The sequence below is a fragment of the Athene noctua genome, chromosome 4 (assembly GCF_965140245.1).
Source record: "Athene noctua chromosome 4, bAthNoc1.hap1.1, whole genome shotgun sequence".
Lineage (NCBI taxonomy): Eukaryota > Metazoa > Chordata > Aves > Strigiformes > Strigidae > Athene > Athene noctua.
The window spans coordinates 35403821-35421732 of NC_134040.1; the positions used below are offsets into that span (position 1 = coordinate 35403821).

At 37.7% G+C, this 17912-nt stretch overlaps 1 protein-coding gene across 7 annotated transcripts in view; it reads left to right on the forward strand.

Annotated features, from left to right (window-relative positions):
• Positions 1 to 17912, forward strand: part of SLC10A7 (solute carrier family 10 member 7) — a 156711-nt gene that overhangs the window by 56224 nt on the left and 82575 nt on the right. The gene's annotated exons all lie outside the window — the stretch shown is intronic.

The window sequence follows — 17912 nt, forward strand, 5'->3', positions numbered from 1 at the left end:
ATATGTTGTTTAGAGGGACATTAATGAAAATTAAATACAAATTATTTTATATGTAGGCAAGCTACTGTGACTGTTTTATTTATTTACCAGCTAATAATTGAATTTGTTCTTCTTTACTAAGATTTGTGCATGTTTAGAAGTGTGCATTTGTGATTCCAATCCTGTGTCCCCAAAAAGAGGACTATGATGTATAAAATGAATGAATGACAAAAGAATTCAAATTAGGAAATTAAAACTGCAAGTACAAAATAACTCGCTTTATGCATATTTGTTTTATGAAAAGCTGGAGTTCGGGAGTTGAGGTATATATTTATATATATAAAGCTGTACTGCCAGGAGAGAATGTTGTATGGCATTTTGAATTTATACATTGTGCTGCTGCTTTTTTGAGGGACTAAGTTCAAGTTAGGAGGGTGAATGTGAGTTTTGTGGGTATAGACAACTACTCCCGTTTTTAAAATATCGATTCCCAAGTACTTGTTCCTGTTTGTCACCTATTATGTCTTCCTCTGATGGGAAGAAGGTACATTCTGCCTCAAACTGTGGAACCCCAGTGTTAGAGCAACCTTTAAGCCTGTGTATGTGCGTGTCATTTTCTGTTGTTGCTTGGCACAAGCTCCAGTTTCTCTCCTGTCCCTGGCTTTCAGTTCAGGAGGTTTCCTTGAATACCCAAAGGCCTCAGTTCATCTGTCATTAGGAGAATGTCTTTTGACTTCAAATAAGAATTTAGGCCCCTGAGCATCTGACTACAATGCCAGCTCCTTGTAAAGCAACACAAACATATTTTAATTTCTAGAACCTGTTTGTAGCTCTTTGAAGAAATCTCCGTTAAAGAAGCTAAGCTAGTTTGTGTGTTCATGTAATACTCCTGATTTTGGTTTTGATCTTAGTTCCATGAGCTGATCATTGGAAGGTTTCATTTACATATAATTACCTCATTTCACTCTTTACTCACTTCAGATTGTTTTTGAAATCTTGGAACAGCATTGCAGTAAACATTCTTGTTAAAAAAATTCCCAGGAAAGACTTTTCAAAAATATTAAAGATCACCTAGAATCAAACCACATACCATCTGCTTTTTTCTAATTACTGATTTTTAAAAAATAAAATTATAAAGTAAGTGGCCACTTTTAAGTCACAAATATATACACACACTTAGATGCTTATTGTGGTATCATAGTTTGAAATCATGATTGTGCAGGGAATATATATGTATGACAGAAAATAAATCACAAATAATGTTTACTGAAAGCTTTGCTCTTACAAACTTTTCCAGTTATGAAGATGATGGAATGAAGCTTATGGCTGAAAATGCAATGGGGTGATAGTGAGCCAGGGACTGTAATAAATAGCCAGTTTACCAGTTTCACAGTGCTGTAGGTCTGCATGGCCTTTAATTGAGTGGCTCTTCAATCTCACTGCTTGTGGTCACTTACTGTGTAAATTTTCCGTGAACAACTGGCGAAGCATTAAATATATACATATATATATATATTCTTTTTTGAAGTCAAAACTGTTCTATAAAATACAAAAATAAGTGGCCTCTTTCTGAGAAGGTTATGGACAGTCCTGGTGGTGTTTCTGGAAATCCATCAGTTTACAGGCTTAGCTATAGGTGGAGATCGTATTTCCTTTATCTTTAATTCATGATGAATCTAAATCACATTTGCATTTTTCTTATTAGTGTCTGATGATGTGCTGTCTGTGGATAGGCTTAGATGTAGCTATATGCCTTTGTGACCATAACCATATATGGGTCCTGGAGATAATTTGGAAGGATCTGACCATTGGCAAGGCTGCAGTTTTTCTTATGTTCCTTGTCTTACAGTGTGTAGCACATGGGCGGGTCTCTGCACTTACGTGTAGCCCTTACAAAGGCAGGAGGACAGTATGTTGTCTGTTCTCAGACTATGCCCTGTGGGCCAGTGCCTCTGTGTGATAGTGTGAAACAAGATGATTTAAAAGGGCTGAAAGATGTGCTATGCTTTTAGCTCTTGTTCTGGTTTTTTTGTTGGTGGGGTTTTTTTGTTTTTTTGTTTTTAAGGCTAAGAAATGGTCCTTGAGAAGTTAGATTAAAATAAACCGTGGAACAAAATGTCTGCAGGAAAAGACTAAGCATAATGTTAGAGTGATACTGAGATGAGCTTATTCAGATGAAATTGTGCCTGTTGTGATAGGCAAAATGTAGAAATGTTGACTACGTCTTGCTGAACAGAAATACACTTAGATTAAGCATCTGGAGGTGTTTTCACTGGTAAGGAGATTTATAAAAACTACCAACCAACTGCAAAGCAATTCCTTTTAACCTCCACCAAAGCCCATATTCCTATAAATACGCAGGCAAAACAATGCATGGAATGATACTGTACGTATTTACACTTAGTTTAATGATGTCCCAGGTCTAATTAAAACACAATGTTTTAAAGAACTAATTGTTACAGAAAACTGTTTTTATGTAGCAAGATTAGTAATAACTAATGTTAGATGAATTCAATTTACATAAATTTCAGCCAAGAGAATATTTAGAATCATACCACAGAGGATTGCTTTGAGTTGGGTAGTTAATATCATTATCTCCTCCCCTCATTTAAACAGTTTGGTTACAATAATTATGGAACATAAGTGATTTCAGTTTTTCCTCTTAATGGGGTTTTAATAAAATCTGATAGTGCTTTACTAATACTGGGTGGTTGGTTATCAGCAAGGTTGCTGCTGTAAAGCATTCAAATGCATGTTAAGATCTGCTGAGATAGAAAGCCCTGAGGTAGCTGCTTCTGCTTATAGGAGAGGGGGTTTTTTTTTTCACCTAAAGGCTAAAGAAATTGTCTGGGATGTTAAGTGTGGGTCTGTTGAGATTCTTAACATTGTATGCATTACCATGCTTCCTAAGCAACTTTATTCTGCTTCCAAAACTTATGCTGTAAAAGCAAAATAATGCTTGTTAATGTCCAAAGCACAGAGCAATAGGCCGGATACTGAAAAACATGCAGTGCTAGTGGTTGTTGTGTGGTGTTTGCCTGGGTGGCTCAGCTCCTTCGACTTCTAAATTCAGCAAGGCGTAGCCTGTCATTGAGACTGTTCTCGCACTGAAGTGGAGACACGTGCTTGGTTGAGAGCTAAACTCAATTTGCAGTGACAGTATAATGCCATGTGCATGGAAGAAGGAGAGGGCCTACAATCTGGAAGAGGATGTCCTCACAAAATGCTCTGCATTGATAGACTAGAAACAGTCTTGTCTAATCTCTTTCTACCTCTCATTGATCTCCTTTCCGCTTGAGACAGTGGAAACCCTTGAGAGTATCCAGATTGTGACGTGAGTCAATGTTGTTTGATTCTTTGGTGCCTTGGGGTTGTGAACAGTGAGTGTGAAAGGAACAGCCATCAGTTTCACCTTTAACAAAGAACTGTAACCAAGATCTGAAGGTCTGTGGTGACAGGAAATCAAGAGGAAAATGAGAGGATTCAGAGCACTCTGGCCTGGTGACCACTGCACTCCTGAGAAAGAGCAAAGGGCAGCCAAAAAAATGAAACTGTTCATTGAGACTTCTGATGCTGTCTTGGATTAGCTTTGCTTCCTCTGTTGAAACCTATACGATGAAACAGGCATGTGTCTAGGCTACATAAGTCAGTCTGAAGAAGGACCCTTTTCCACGTGCCCATCACTTTATTAATCTCCTTTGTCCAAATTAAGTATCTATGGTTTTGTTATCTTATCTGACCATCTTTAAGAGGGGACAGAGCTGGTTCATGTTGTTCAAAAACTCGATTTTTGGAGCAGCCACTTGGCTAATCAAATCAAGGGTAGTGTTTTTATTTACATTGTCTTCCAACTTAAAGCTAAAGCTAGCAGGGGATACAAAAGTTAGCTTCTCACATATACACAAAGCCTAGTTGGTTAATGAAAATGTATGGAATTCTTATCTGCTCTGCTTTAGCAGGCATAATGATTTACACAGTCTGACAGCACTAGTGCAGCAAGTAAATGCATTAGTCATAGTGTCCATTTTTCTTGCAAATTTGTGACACAGATTTAATTATGGGAATGACCAGCAACTTACAAATCTAATTTTGGTAGGCTGAGCCAACTTTTTTATTTTAATAACAATGGATTTTTTAGCAATGATTTCATTACTATTTAAAGAAATCCACCCATATGGAAATAGCCAATCGGCAGAATTTATTTACTTTATTTTACCTTAATGGATGTTGAATGGTTTAAGTTAATTTGGGGTTTTTTTAATTATCACTTTTTTATCTTAGTTATTTCTAGGATAAATATCCTTATCAGGCTTAATTATTTGTATCACAAACATTGTAAATATTTTTCTAAAATCAGACAAATGATTGTATACCCCTTTGTTCCCTCTTAATTGTGTCTTTGCGGTATGAAAAGGGGCAGAACAGTCATCTGGGATTCCCTTTTTACTGTGCTAGCTGTTTACAAGAAAATCTTGCCAGGAAGTCTGTTCACAACAGGTGCTGAATTCTAGATTCAGTCTTGTTTAATTTCAAAGTGGAGCTCCTTTATGGTGTGCCACCTCACTCTTAGAAGTGTTCTCCTCTTCCTCTGTGAAGCAGTACAGTGGTGCTACTAGTCTGTGCTCTGAATTTGATTCGGGTAGTTCTCAAAATCCTGAGCAAGTTCTCCCTGTTAATCAGCCACTTGGGAAGCCACCTCCTCCTTGAAGGATGGGGTTTTGCGTGAGTGGAAGGGGATGACAGATCTCGGCAGCACTGAGTCTTTGGACCAGGTATTATACGTACCTGGCAGGAAGAGTTTGGATTCTGTGGAATTTAAATAATCTTGGGAGCCAGTTATGTTGCCTTACTGTAACTTTCTCTTATTTTGTGACTGGTGCTTGGTTCTCTTGTTGTTATTTACCATCCTCATTTTGATTTCTGCTAGCTTTATCTGAAATCTCAGTGTAAGTTTGGGCATTATCAGCTGTTTCTAGATCTGCCAAGTAACATTTTAAAATGTGTAGGCTTGCACTCTTACTGCGTATTTTGTGCTTCCAGTGTGTAGCATGCTGAGTGTAATTACAAAGTTTGAGTTAACTTGTACTATTTTAGTAGAAGCAAGGCAGAGTAACAAAACTGAGTTTGAGAGACCTGTTAGTGCAGGCTTAGGAAACAAGCCCTTGATACAGATGATTACTTTGAGGAGTGGCAAACAACAGTCAACAAATAACAGCCCTACTGTTGGTTATCTTTGAAATGTTAAAGAGGAGGGTTGGTAACAATAACCAAGAGGAAAGAAAATGTGCTATTAAGTTCTCAGAAAAGAGTATCCTCTAGAAGGCCAATGATTAGTCCATGTATTTAGTTTTTTCCAGTGGTTAAGAGGAAAATGCATTGAAATCTACATAATAACAAAAAAATGAAACTCATACCTGTTAAACATTTATAAATTATGTGTGCTGTAGCTGGTCTCAGTGCTTTCTTAGTTTTCCCATTAGATTTTGCTACTGAGCATTTAATTTGTCTCCCTTGGTCTTATGGGACTCAAACATCCAGTTCTTCCAAAAAAAATTATTTAAAAGTAGCAATAAGTAGGCTGTTAAATGAATCTCTTTGTATTCTCTTTGCAGCCCCAAAATAATCCACTACTATCTTTTTAAAGATAAATGTTTTTGGGTATTCTGCTTTTTCTACTTCCTCATATGACAGCTAAGGTAGGATTCAACAACCCCATCTAGTGCTCTTGCTTGGTGTGTGGTACTTGGTGACTGCTTTTGAGACAGTACATTGAATCCCCTCCTTTCTCATCATTACTGTTTTTATCAATTAACAGGTTCTCAGGGAAAGAAATAGCTGAGGATGTACGTGCAATAGCACTTCTTGAGTTAGTAAAACAAGCAGCAAAGGTGGAAGTTGCTGGAGAAAATTCAGAGGCAGAATTCAGGGTGTTTGTTGCAAATTGGAAAGATAGCGTGAGAGTTCAGTCAGCTTTGTTCTTCCAGTCCAATTGTCATTTATGAATTGCAAAGTAGAATGATGTGAAGTTTCAGGAGCTAAAACTGGGCATTCAAAGTACCTTAAATTTTATGATCTGGCATATTTCTTCTGATCACATAGTGTGGAGAAACTGGAAATTAAAGTGCCTGTGTGACAGTGGTACAGTCATGTCTCTTGTTAATGGAAACTGAATACTGGAAATTTATAAAAAGCTTGATTCCATATTAAATGAATGCTAATGAATAACAGTCCAAAGAGTACGTATCTTTGATAACTATCGTTTGGAGAACATCTAGAAGAGTAAATGTATGTGTTTATATTATATAATCAGACAGTTTGTTGGCTTAGTGTGTGAATCACATCTGTGGTCATACACAGATTTATTATAAAATCAGTTTTTTGTCTAAGATTACTTTTGTCATTTGTAAAATTCATCATTGCCTTCATTCACTATATGTGAAAATACAGTCTTTTTTTCAAAAGAATATACTTGTTTTGGCTATTTTTTTCAGATTCTGCTTACTTTTTGTTAACAGTCAGGACTCGAAAAAAGCAATTGCACTAGGGTGGAACTTGTGTGCAGAACATAATGTTGAAAAGTTCATGGTGCTAGTTTGCAGTATTTTCTTGTCTTATGTTTTGCAATGATTTCTTGTCTTTTTAGTCCAAGACAAGGAAGGTAAAATCAACAGGAAGAAATATCACTGGTTCTGTTAGAAAGTAAGATCAAGACGTCCAACTTCTAGTTAAGTCACTGAAGTTTGTATCATGGGATGATGTCATATCACTTATTTGAAATTAGTTATAAAAATTGGTTGCATTGAAAAGTGGTTCTGTTTGTGACAAATACTGGAGAAATATCTGCATGCTTTGTTTAAAAGTGAAAATTTATACTACAAAACTTTCAATGATTGATTTGTAAAACAAGGAACCAAATTTTTGAATTTTTATTGGTTCTTTAAGTTAGGTAAGTTGGTGCATGAAAGAGAAATTGATGAGAGGCACTATAAAAGACAATTTGGTTTTTATTTTGCCCTCTCTGTAGTATCTTTTAATACTAGAAGAAGGAAAACTGCATTCCTCTAGGACTGTGGTTGTACACAAACATGCAGTCATTTGGCCTGATTTAAGGGTAAATGTTCCCTGCAGAAAGACTTGGAAAAGCACAAAATATATAATTTTCTTCCTCTCTTTTAAAAAATTCATCAAAAGGAAATGAAAATGGTTTTGGAATCTGTTAATGTTCTCCCCCAAAATTTTAGCTTCTGATTGAAATGGAGCAATGATCTTTCCTCTGTGCTGCAGCTTTTAGTCACCTGCATGAGAAAAGTGTGTGTTGGGGTGATGGGGGCTGGTGAGAAATCATCCTCCCATTTGAAACAGGACTATTTAAACACCCGTCTTCTGCTTCATCAGCACTTTGAACTGGGGCTGCTGCAAGGAGTATTTTCACCTGGCATCTGTGTTTGTTATAAAATACAATCTGGTATGTGGAGTAGTCATCTACATGTAGGCACTAATCCATAATGGAGCATTGAGCTCTTTCTGTGTTGGCCAAATGTGGATTCAGCAGCTATCAAGAGCTGAATTTTAGAAAGCAGTATGCATGTTCTGTGACATCCCTTTACAAACAGCAGTGCTGTGTCATTCTGTGCAAACCTTCTTTTACCTCAAGTTGATCTGCAGGGGAAGAATATCCCAAACCCATTAATTTAGTAAGTGTCCTGATTTTTGGTCCAGAACAGGTTACAGCTCTTCCTAGATTTGGATTTTTTTTTCTTGTGATCCTTCTGTATCTGACCTAGCTGATTCAAAAGCCAGAAGTCTGCAAATCTGCAGTCCTCAAGTCTCTTGGGATAAAAACAAGAGAGATATCATTATTGCTATAAGCTGAGTGGCTGGAAACCATCCTCCTTGCTGTCAGGGTGACAAATACTGTCTTAATGGAAGTGCCAGAGGTTAGGTCAAAAGCTTTTGCAAAGTCTTCATTCAACTAGCAAGGAAGGCACGGTTATCATAAAACTGGAGCTTCCTTTGGAAACTTGTGTTTATTAATTACTGTTGGCATTTTAAAAGGCAGTTTTGGGAAACCATCATGACCCTTCTGTATGAGATAGCAATAGTTAATGAATTTTTTTTTTTGAATGGCTGTGCTTGTGTTGTTGCTGAGAGGCTCCCTTCATTACTTTTTTTCCTTAGCTTCTTTCAAAGTATCAAAACAATCCTCAGCTTTCATCCTTAATGGCACATATTTGGAAATACCGGTTATTGTGAAGGAGGCTAGGAAGTATTTTAATTAATGGTCCGTCATTACCTGGAGGCTTCTAACTATAAAAACAACCAAAAAAAGCCCTAAAAAACGACTTCCAACAAAACCCCAAAGCATCTTGGTGATAATTCCTTTGCCTGCCTTGAGGCTCAGGCTTACTCATACAGTTTATCACCTTTCTGGCATGACACTTGAGCAAAGGCATCTCCCACCATTTTCCTTCCTCCTCTTTCATTCAGATTCTCTATCCACCTATCCCTGGTTACTTTCCTGTAATGACAAGTAAATTTTCTATTTGTTGCTTCTACTTTTAAAAAAAGATTGCATCACAAAATTCCTTTTCTAAAATAGTTTCTGAAGGTACTTTCTTAGTCAACTCTGTTCTAAGGACTTGTTGCAAGAATGGTTTTGTGATGTCCTTTCCCTGACAGTTGGTGGAAGATCAGATTAGATGATCATCTGACTTTATCTATGGAATACTCAGTATGTTGTACAAAGTGGGGTCACAACCTGTAAAGACTTGTGTGTGAGCTCTGACAGAGTGACACATTTGAAAATTTGTTATTTTTTACTTCCCAATAAAAAGAATTCTTTTTACTTGTATGTGGTGATCACTCTATGGCAAATAGAAAATTTTGCATGTTAATATGTGAAGGTGGGATGTTGTTTCTACATTTATAAACCATGCTTTATATTATCTTCTGGTTTTCAACCACTGTCTTGAAAGCTCAACACTGGACACTTTCATCGGGTACCTTTATTTTTCTAGTGTTTAACTTGACTGAGACTGTGCTTGACTAGGAACAGCTTTTTTTGCCTGACATAAATCCACTGGATGAAAGCTGCATGTGTTTTCACCACCTTTGCATACTCTTTATATATCGCTTTGTACTGTGGTATGATACAGGTGCTAGTGTATGATGCCCACCGAGTGGAACAGTCATTCTAGTTTCTTCCTCCTCATGCATTTAAGGCATGTGCTAATAGCCTGAAAATGCACACCTTGTCGTGCCTTATTGCTTAATTGTGGTCTAGCTTCTTTCCCACATTTTTACTACTGTATGGAAAATGAATGTTAACTATTTGAAGGAGAAATATGTTACATAGGATTAGATAACATGAATAATGTGAAAGCCAGGGTTTTTAAAAAACTCAAACCTTTTAATAAAATGGAATGTCAAATATATGAGCATGTCTTTCAAGAAATGATCAAAAAACATGTGAAAAGTTTCATATCCTTTTTAAAGTCAAATAATTATCCACCATCATATAATTTTTTGTTAGATGGACAGTACAAAGATGAAAGAAAATTTTATAGATAACATTGCACTTCACATCCGACTGAAGCAGGTGTTAGAAATGCAGATTAAGTATACTGACTAAAGACTATATAAATTTGAAGTGAAAATGCCACTGGTCTACTTGCAGTGCCATGCACATGTGAAGTTTCAGATAGTTAAATTATTGATTTTATTGTGTGAGATAGTGCAGCAGTTAGGGAGAAGGTCCTTGTGCATATATGGTGTTTTTTTTCCCCTGTAATCTTTTTAATGGTACATGATGAGCAGCTGACAATTTGCTTCATTGTGTAAGTTGTGGAACGAGAGTGCATAATATGTTGAGAGATACATTTACCTCCATAATATTAGTCTATTTGCCAATGAGGTGGTTTACAGGAACATGCAGTGCAAACACACAAATGTGGGTAAATACAATTTCTATAAATGAAAAAGACTGAATATTAGTACTGTTACTGTACAAATCACAGACACAGGGGAATTTGTAGTTGATCCTTTTACACGCTTCTGTAAAAGTGGTATAAAGTGTTAATTTACAGGTCATTCTTTTCTGGACTTCATAGGGGTGGTGTGGACATTCTGCTTCATGATACACAGGTGCCTAACTGGTGTGGGTGATGCGTGAAGCTCGTTAAGGTGTTGGTAGGAGGCATTGGGAGAGTGGTGAGGGTGTTTTCTTTTCTTCCAGCAACTCAGTAACCTGCTAATAAACTGTACTAGCCTGTGAATTTAATTTTGTCATGACTTATCAGGTGCCTGGAGCTAGTAATCAATCTGTAGGAGGTCTAATTCTTGAATAAATTAAAATTGGAAATGGATTGGGAGATAGAATCTCTTAAAGAAAGTGAGGAGCAGTACTGAGGCTCTTGCTCAGCATGAGAGACAGTCAATTTTCTTCTCACTCTGGACTGTTGTGAGAGGAGGGTGGTAGGATCCCTGCAATAGCCTAACATCTGGCTAGCAGGGGAGACAATAACAGGGACACGGTCCTCCATCACCTAGAATGATTGCAAGGTAAAGACAGCTTTTGCAGGATTTTTTTCTTAGTAAGTACCCCCTGAATCTGCTAGTTCTAGAAGTATGTTGTCATGAAAGAACTGCTTTTTCTAAGAATAGACAATATTGTTTTGTCCATCAGCTCATGGGGTATGGTATTTGCCTTGACAGCAGTTATGCTCTGAAAGGGGGAGCTAGTTCATAGTCTGTAAATATCCTGTATTTGGTTGAGAAAGCTTGACTGTATTGAGTGGAACAGATATTCAAGTGTCTGTCCGGTGCTTCCTGGAAGATAGACAGCATGCAACTGGCAAACCAGTCATTTAAAATTTGGAAAGGCTATAAATGGTTGTGGTTTGCATGTATTTTTTTCCTTAAGAAGAACTAATAAATCCCAGATGTTTCACTGTTTTCTATGCACATATACCCGTAGGCACCTATAGGCACCTAGACTTAGCTCTGTTTCTCTCTCATTTCTGATAACTGTTGCTTAGAGATACGTGGTTTTGTTCCTTAAGTGACAATCATTGTATTTTTCCCTGTGCAACAGAACTGAGTTCGCTGCAGTGAGTGCAAAATCCTGTGAATTCATATGAAGTCCTCAGAAGACCACTTGCTGCATTCATAATATAGATAATACACTATAATGAAGTAGCTAGCAAAATAACAATGTGGATTTTACTTTAGCCCTAACTCATGTATAGTATTTCAGTAAGATTTCTCTGGCTACTGACTTTGAGAAACAGCTTCTATCCTTCTTCCTTATTTTGCAAGTCAATTAAAGCAGAGCAAAAGACTACAGATAGTTTATTTTATGGACTGTGTGGTGTCCCCAACAAAGAACTGTAACATGAATTCAAGTGTAAAATGTATTTATTACTATTGCTTTTCATATTTTTAGTAGGTAGTTAAAATACAAGCTAAGAGCATCACTGTAACATAAACAGCTTGCAAAATAATAAAATCTAGATGAAGTCTAATATTTATAGAGTACTGCCTTATTGCTTAGTTTAGTCAGTTAATAAAAGTACAAGTATGGTTTTGCTGTGCTTTTTTTCCTGCCTTTTATTTTTGGCCCCTCCTGATTACGGTGTGGGCTTCCCAGCAAAACTGGCTGGTCTGCCGTTTTGTCTTCCAGTTCCAAAATCCCACCAAAGTGTATGCGTATTCAAGTCAGAGAACTAAAATAGAATTTTATCATTACTATCTCAGTTTGCTTACCCTGAAGCAGAGTTAGTGGGGGGCTGATCCTCCCCTCATTCATAAAAGGATGTCAAAATGGGACACATTACTCCAAAAACATTTGGAAAAACATATTATTGGAGTCCTACTACATCAAATGGTGGCATAATTATTGTACCATAAACGCTTGGAAAGCATTATTCTGCCCCCTTTTTTATTTTTCAATCTGATTTTCTCTTAACTCTTGGGATTAAAATTGTTATGCTAATTCAGACAGCAGCACAGACCAGTGCCAGCTGAACTTGTATTGAGAACATCTCGAGCCAGTGTTATCGAATAATGCAAAGAAAATTATATATGGAAGGAGGTATAATTTGTTTTATTTGCTGTTGGAATTATTTTTAAAGCTATTAAAACCAGCTTCTCCCAGATAATTATTGTGCTTTCTTTTAGGGGCAGAAAAGGCTGTCACTGACAGAAAAAATGCTATGGTCTTATCAATCTGTTTCATAAAGCTGTTCAAGCACCCTAGATTAGTGTGATATTGATTAAAACTTCTAGGCGTATGTTTTGCTACAGTGGTAGTCACTGTCTCTAGGCTGTCCAGATAAATTTTTGGTTGTGTACTTGGTGAATGGATTTCTTAAAGTTTTGTGAGAGTAAGGACGAATTTCTCCCTCTTTGGAGAACTAGCAAAAGGAAGATCCAGCAGTCATCAGACTTCAGTCAAGCACTGACATGTCCAAGCAGATTAAAAAGAGGTTTGTGACAGAGAAGGGTTTTGGGACAGGAGAGCCCTGGAGAGTGGGACATCTAAATTAAGATGATATGTTGAAGAAGGATAAGCAAGAGAGGATTGGCAGATCTCTGGGGAGTGCTTGGATTGTGCTGGCTTCAATGCAGGAGGAAGATCAGCAAGTTCTGGGCCAGGCTGGACTGGGGTTACCCTGAGGCAGCTGGTGCCTGGGAGCTTCTGTTTTGGGAGGAGGTTGCACACACTGCAACTGTCTTGCACATTCCTTCTGCACGATCGCCACGCATCCTCTGCCTATACGGTGTTCTTGCTCCTGTGATTTCTTCTTGTCATCAGAAATATGGGAAGCCTCGTCCAAGCAATTGTTTGAGAGCCAACACTAACATAATGCGTTTAAGCTGAGATGGGAACATAGCTCTTCAGGGTGTTAACATCAAGTAAAAGCAGCTATAGTGGTAAACTTTTGAATTAGATTTTCCAGACTGATTCTGTTACAAATATCCCAATAGAAAAATAATTGTTTTATGACATTATACAATAAAGTTCTTGAACTGAACTCATGGGGAGTTCAGTTTTCATGGATAATCAGGCAGTAATCTTGCAGAGCCTATCCTCCAGGTTTTACAGGGAGTATCTTAAATCATGGTGAAAAGCTAATCAGCAGGGCTAAGATGCTGAGGCATGCCTTGTGCCGTTTAAGATTCTTTCTGATCATTCAGTGACTGAAACATTATTTCAATGGAGATTTAGCAAATTAAAGATTTTAAGGTACTTCCTGGGTTTAAAAGTACTGCATTAGCTTTGTAATGGAGCATCGGTCCTTCTGCTACTCAGGAACTGTGATGTGCGCTGATTGTGCATGCCTGGCATAGTGAAGGTGCAATGTAGGCATATTAAAAGCATACAGACAGAAATGTTTTTGAAGTTTTTTCTGCAAATTACATTCTAAGAATTAGGACTTGGTTATGAAAGGAAGATTTTTCTTGCTTGATTGTTTTGAACTCCATTTGAGCTTACTTCCATTTTAGAACAAAACTGTGAAAAATTGTTAGGCTAAATTAGAACACAAGTACACTTGTTACAGCGTGATTCCGTCCATACCTAGAGTTGCCTTGGATTAGCTATTGCACAAATGCCTGAATTTAGTTTGTATTACAAAAATACCATGAGAGTCTCGAAAGGATGTGTTCTTTCTGTACTTACCACTAGCAGCTGCAAAAAGGGATTTTTGCACTGTGATATAGTAGTTGTGTGCATAACTGACTGTTTTACATACAGAGCTATTAGATTTGCACTTAAGAGTATAAATATTTGAGTCAAGCATACGGTTTTATCTGTTTAGGCTGTAATCTCATACAGTATCTGTGCTTACAGTAGCATCTTGCATAGACAACACTACTATCAGGAGCTTTATTGCTGACTTCCCATCCCATTGTATAATGTGCTGAACGCCACTGTACATGCCTGAGTAATAGGGATGGGGGGAGAAGAAACCTCTTCAGTATAAGTCTTATGACAGTATCTCTTTAGAACCTGGGTTTTTTTATTAGAAATACTCAGGTTTTATTGTGTAAATTACAGAAGAAACATTCCTGAAGTCCTTAAGAAAGAACCATTCTTTTCCTCTGCATCATGATAAATGTAGCAATTGTGTGTGTATACTAGAATAGATCATATTGAACATCCCCTGAGCTCCGTTTGCAGACAAGTCCTATCTCCACCATGACAAAATTCCCATAAGAGTTTAAATTATTAATGCCCTGGAATCTGCAGGGTTCAGCAGATATGTTCAACGTTATTGATGGCAAACTTTATCCCTTTATTCCTAAGACACATAATAAAATAGGGAGTCCCTCAAATAACTGCGTTTCATGTTTAGGCTAATTTTGTAGAGGCCAGTGGGCTTTGCCTTAATGTGTGTAAATACAATTTTTCTCTTTTACAGCAGATTGTGTGGTAGATGGGAATGAGACTGATTTGGCACTAATTTATGAATCCTTCTAGCATTCTCTGTGTGCTGTACCCTGTGCGGGCAAGATGCTCTAATTACACTTACTCTATATAATGAGAGCTTTTAATGACAATTACTGATTGTAGTTACGGATGTTTAGGGACCATTGTTTCTAGCTTAAGATGATGTATTGACTTTTACAAGAGAAGACTCTTATTTTCACTTTATGCAATATCTCCCCTTCCTCCCCACAGCCTTTACAACTGATAGGCTGACTGGTGAAGCTGCTAAAGTGTAGCCACAGAGAATTATTGTTCAGTTAATTTAACTTAAGGAAATACAATTTTTCACTGTTTTTTATTTCTGAATTCAAATCTGCACATTCACATGTTCTTTTTCATAGCAATTTAGTATTTGGAGTGATGTTATACAAGTTGCATTTGGTTTATATAACAAGATAAAACTCTACTTCACACTGAATATGTCACTGCCATGTTAAGGAAAAACACAAAAGCTTCATTTTCTCTTAATGTACTGGTATAAATGACATTTTAGTATGAGGCTGTTGATGTTAAATAGAAGTAGGTTTAATCTTTGTTCCAATTTTCAGTTAGATTAAGTATACTGGAAAACAGTGAGTCCACTCACAGACCCAGATTGCAAAATTGCTTTGCACAGGGTGTGCTCACTTCTTTTAAGGAAGGTTGTGAGTATACTTCTCATTGACTATTGTTTTTGAATATAGATAAAAATTTGGGCAGCTTCTAGTTTAATGTTCACTTGAGAAAGTGAACAATCAACAACTGAAAGATCAGTTTAACACTTGTGAGGAAGAGGCAGTTTAAAAGATCTATTTTTATCCACCTTTCACTTTAATTTACTAGTTTTTGAGGGGCTTAGGGGTATCCTTATTTGCTTTGGCTTCTGCTGCCGGCAGTCTGATAAGAGAAGTGAAGCCTTCTTGTAATGCCAGGGAAACAAAAGAAGAGAACACCACTTACAGCTGTTCATTCCTACACATCCCCTGCAGCTTGCTGTGCCTTCCATTGTCCTAATGCAACTACCAGTGGGTCTGGGCTGGAAGACAAACCTCGTCTGAGTATTAAAATAACCCTTTCTGTTTGTTGTGGCTTTCTTGTGCTTTGTTCTATTTTAAATCCTGACCGTGACAGCAGTCTGGTTTATCATATGGCTGTCTTAAGTGGGAAGATGGTGTTCCAGGATGTGCAAACAGAAGTAAAAGGTTGAATGGAACATAAAAGGGAATGGCATTTTCAGCCAAATGGCAGCTTCTGGAACTCCTTTATAGCTGAAGACAACACTTGGGGAATCAGACCATAAGAAAGTTTGTCTATATACTTATTTATTTTTGTGGTTTACAAACCCTGAGGCCTTAAGTCTCATGGTATTTTACTAATATTTATACATACTTCACATTTATTTGCTAATTCTGCTAATGTGGTAACGAAAAGCTTTCATGAAGTCAGTTCAGGTCTTCAGTAGAAGCCAACTTGTCTACTGTGTGGCACAATTTTCAGAAGGATTTTGTGAAATTAGAGGCTTAATTTGTCATTCTGTTAGCATGATGTGTCATTGCCTTCTCAAAGTGTTGAGTGTATGCAGATGCTTTATGACAGAAGCAATTGCAGAGGCTCATTTCTGTCATTTGAGCTCATACCTTTGGACCTACTTGAACAACCAAAAGTGCACAGATAATAGCTGATACAAACAGCCTGGTTAAACATAAACCAACAAGCATTTCCTAGGACTAGTAATAGAAAACAAAAATCCTACTTTCCTGTGTTCTGTCATTGGTTCATAAATACTTGCGTGTCTGGCACACAATGTGTGTTGTGTTTTGCTGTTTAGGCTGATTGACCTGTGCCTATGACAGAAATGGAATAGCTCTGGGTTGCAATTACCAGGGGCAGACACCGGCTTGCTGTGGTTGCATCCAGTCTCTGAATCCCACAGGCTTACATACTGATGGGTGAAGACTGTGATTAGTTTTACTTCCTAGCAGAGGACCTCTGAGTTACACATTAGGTTATGCTTGATCTTCTTGAGTAGATGAAACCTGGCCCCCAGGCCATGGAACCAGGATCTTAGTCCAGAATCAACAATACACAACGTGGGTGCTAAAGAAGAATGTGTGGCACACACAAGGTCATGTGCTGGGAGGCACAGCATCTTAAGAGCTGTCTGTGAAAAGTGACAGCTCATGGTTTCTGTTTCTCGGTTGAACTCACAATTAGTAGAAATTGCAAGAACCTCACACAAAAATAGGATTATCAGCGTGTTGCTCTTGAAAATGAGCAGATCTGGGCTGCTAAGTTTCTGAATAGACTTGCATCTCTGTGAGCAGTCTTAGCCTCTGATTTCAAAAGTGAAAAGGCAGCCTGAGAGAACATCCTTACAAGGATTTTGGCCCAGGCTAAGCCAACCTGTTCTCTGTGTTGATTATTTTCAGTTTATCTCACACACCCCTTCCCCTTGTCTAGTGATGAGTTGAAACTTTAATTTTCTGATTTCTCTTAGCAGGTACCACTTGTCAGGAAAGCAAAGAATCATGGACTTCAGAAAATGAATTTCTTATTCACATGTCTTATGCAACAAGAGTTACCCCTGGAAAACCACAGGCTTACATTCCTTTGTTCTTCTGTTACTGCTTCTGGGAGTCTTGCATTTGTGTCAACCAGTTTTTCCTGCCTTCTTAGCTCAGCAGGCATATTTTTTGGCATGATTCAGCTTCTCTTGCTTACAGAAGAACCAGCCCTTTCAAAAGTGACTGGTTCCCCAGTCAGTGTGTTGCAAATTAGGTGTTGATTTCAGCTCCCAGCCCACATCTTGATTTCCACTATTTTCTTCCTAAACCTTCCACCTCTATGTAATTCAAAGTCCACGCCACAATTAGTGGAAAATATATGGTCATACTGGAGAGGAGTCCTTCTGCACTGACATGTCTTGTTTGCCCTGTGTCCATACCATCTGCTTGCTGTCAGGCCTCTGTAGCACGGGGAGGTTTCTGGTTGTGTTGGCAAAAGGTGGGTGGTGGTCAGCGTAATGGTGGTAGCACCGTGGATCGTGAATTGAAGCTCTCTTCGTGATCATCCCTAATGCAGAGGCAAAAAAGTGTATTGTAACAACTACAGAACCACTGGGAGAGTTATTGTGTATGACAACTTAATATTTTGAAGAAAATTTATTTTCGAAGCTTATACACTTGAATTATTTTTTTTCTTGGTTAATGAAAGTTTTTCTTCCTAAGGAGGACTGAAAAATATGTCTGAAAGGGTAAAACGGAGTGTGAAAAGCATGCAGGGCTTTACTATGTGACCAGAGAGAAACGCTTCCAAATAAGTGACAACTGGAGGTAGTAAATTTAACAAACATCTGGGATGTTTCATGTCTTCTCTAGAGAGCTGTCAAACCTCTCGCTGTAACTGTGGAGTGATTAAAAGTTGTTTGTGTCTAACGAAGATATGGTAGCCTTTTCAGGAAGCA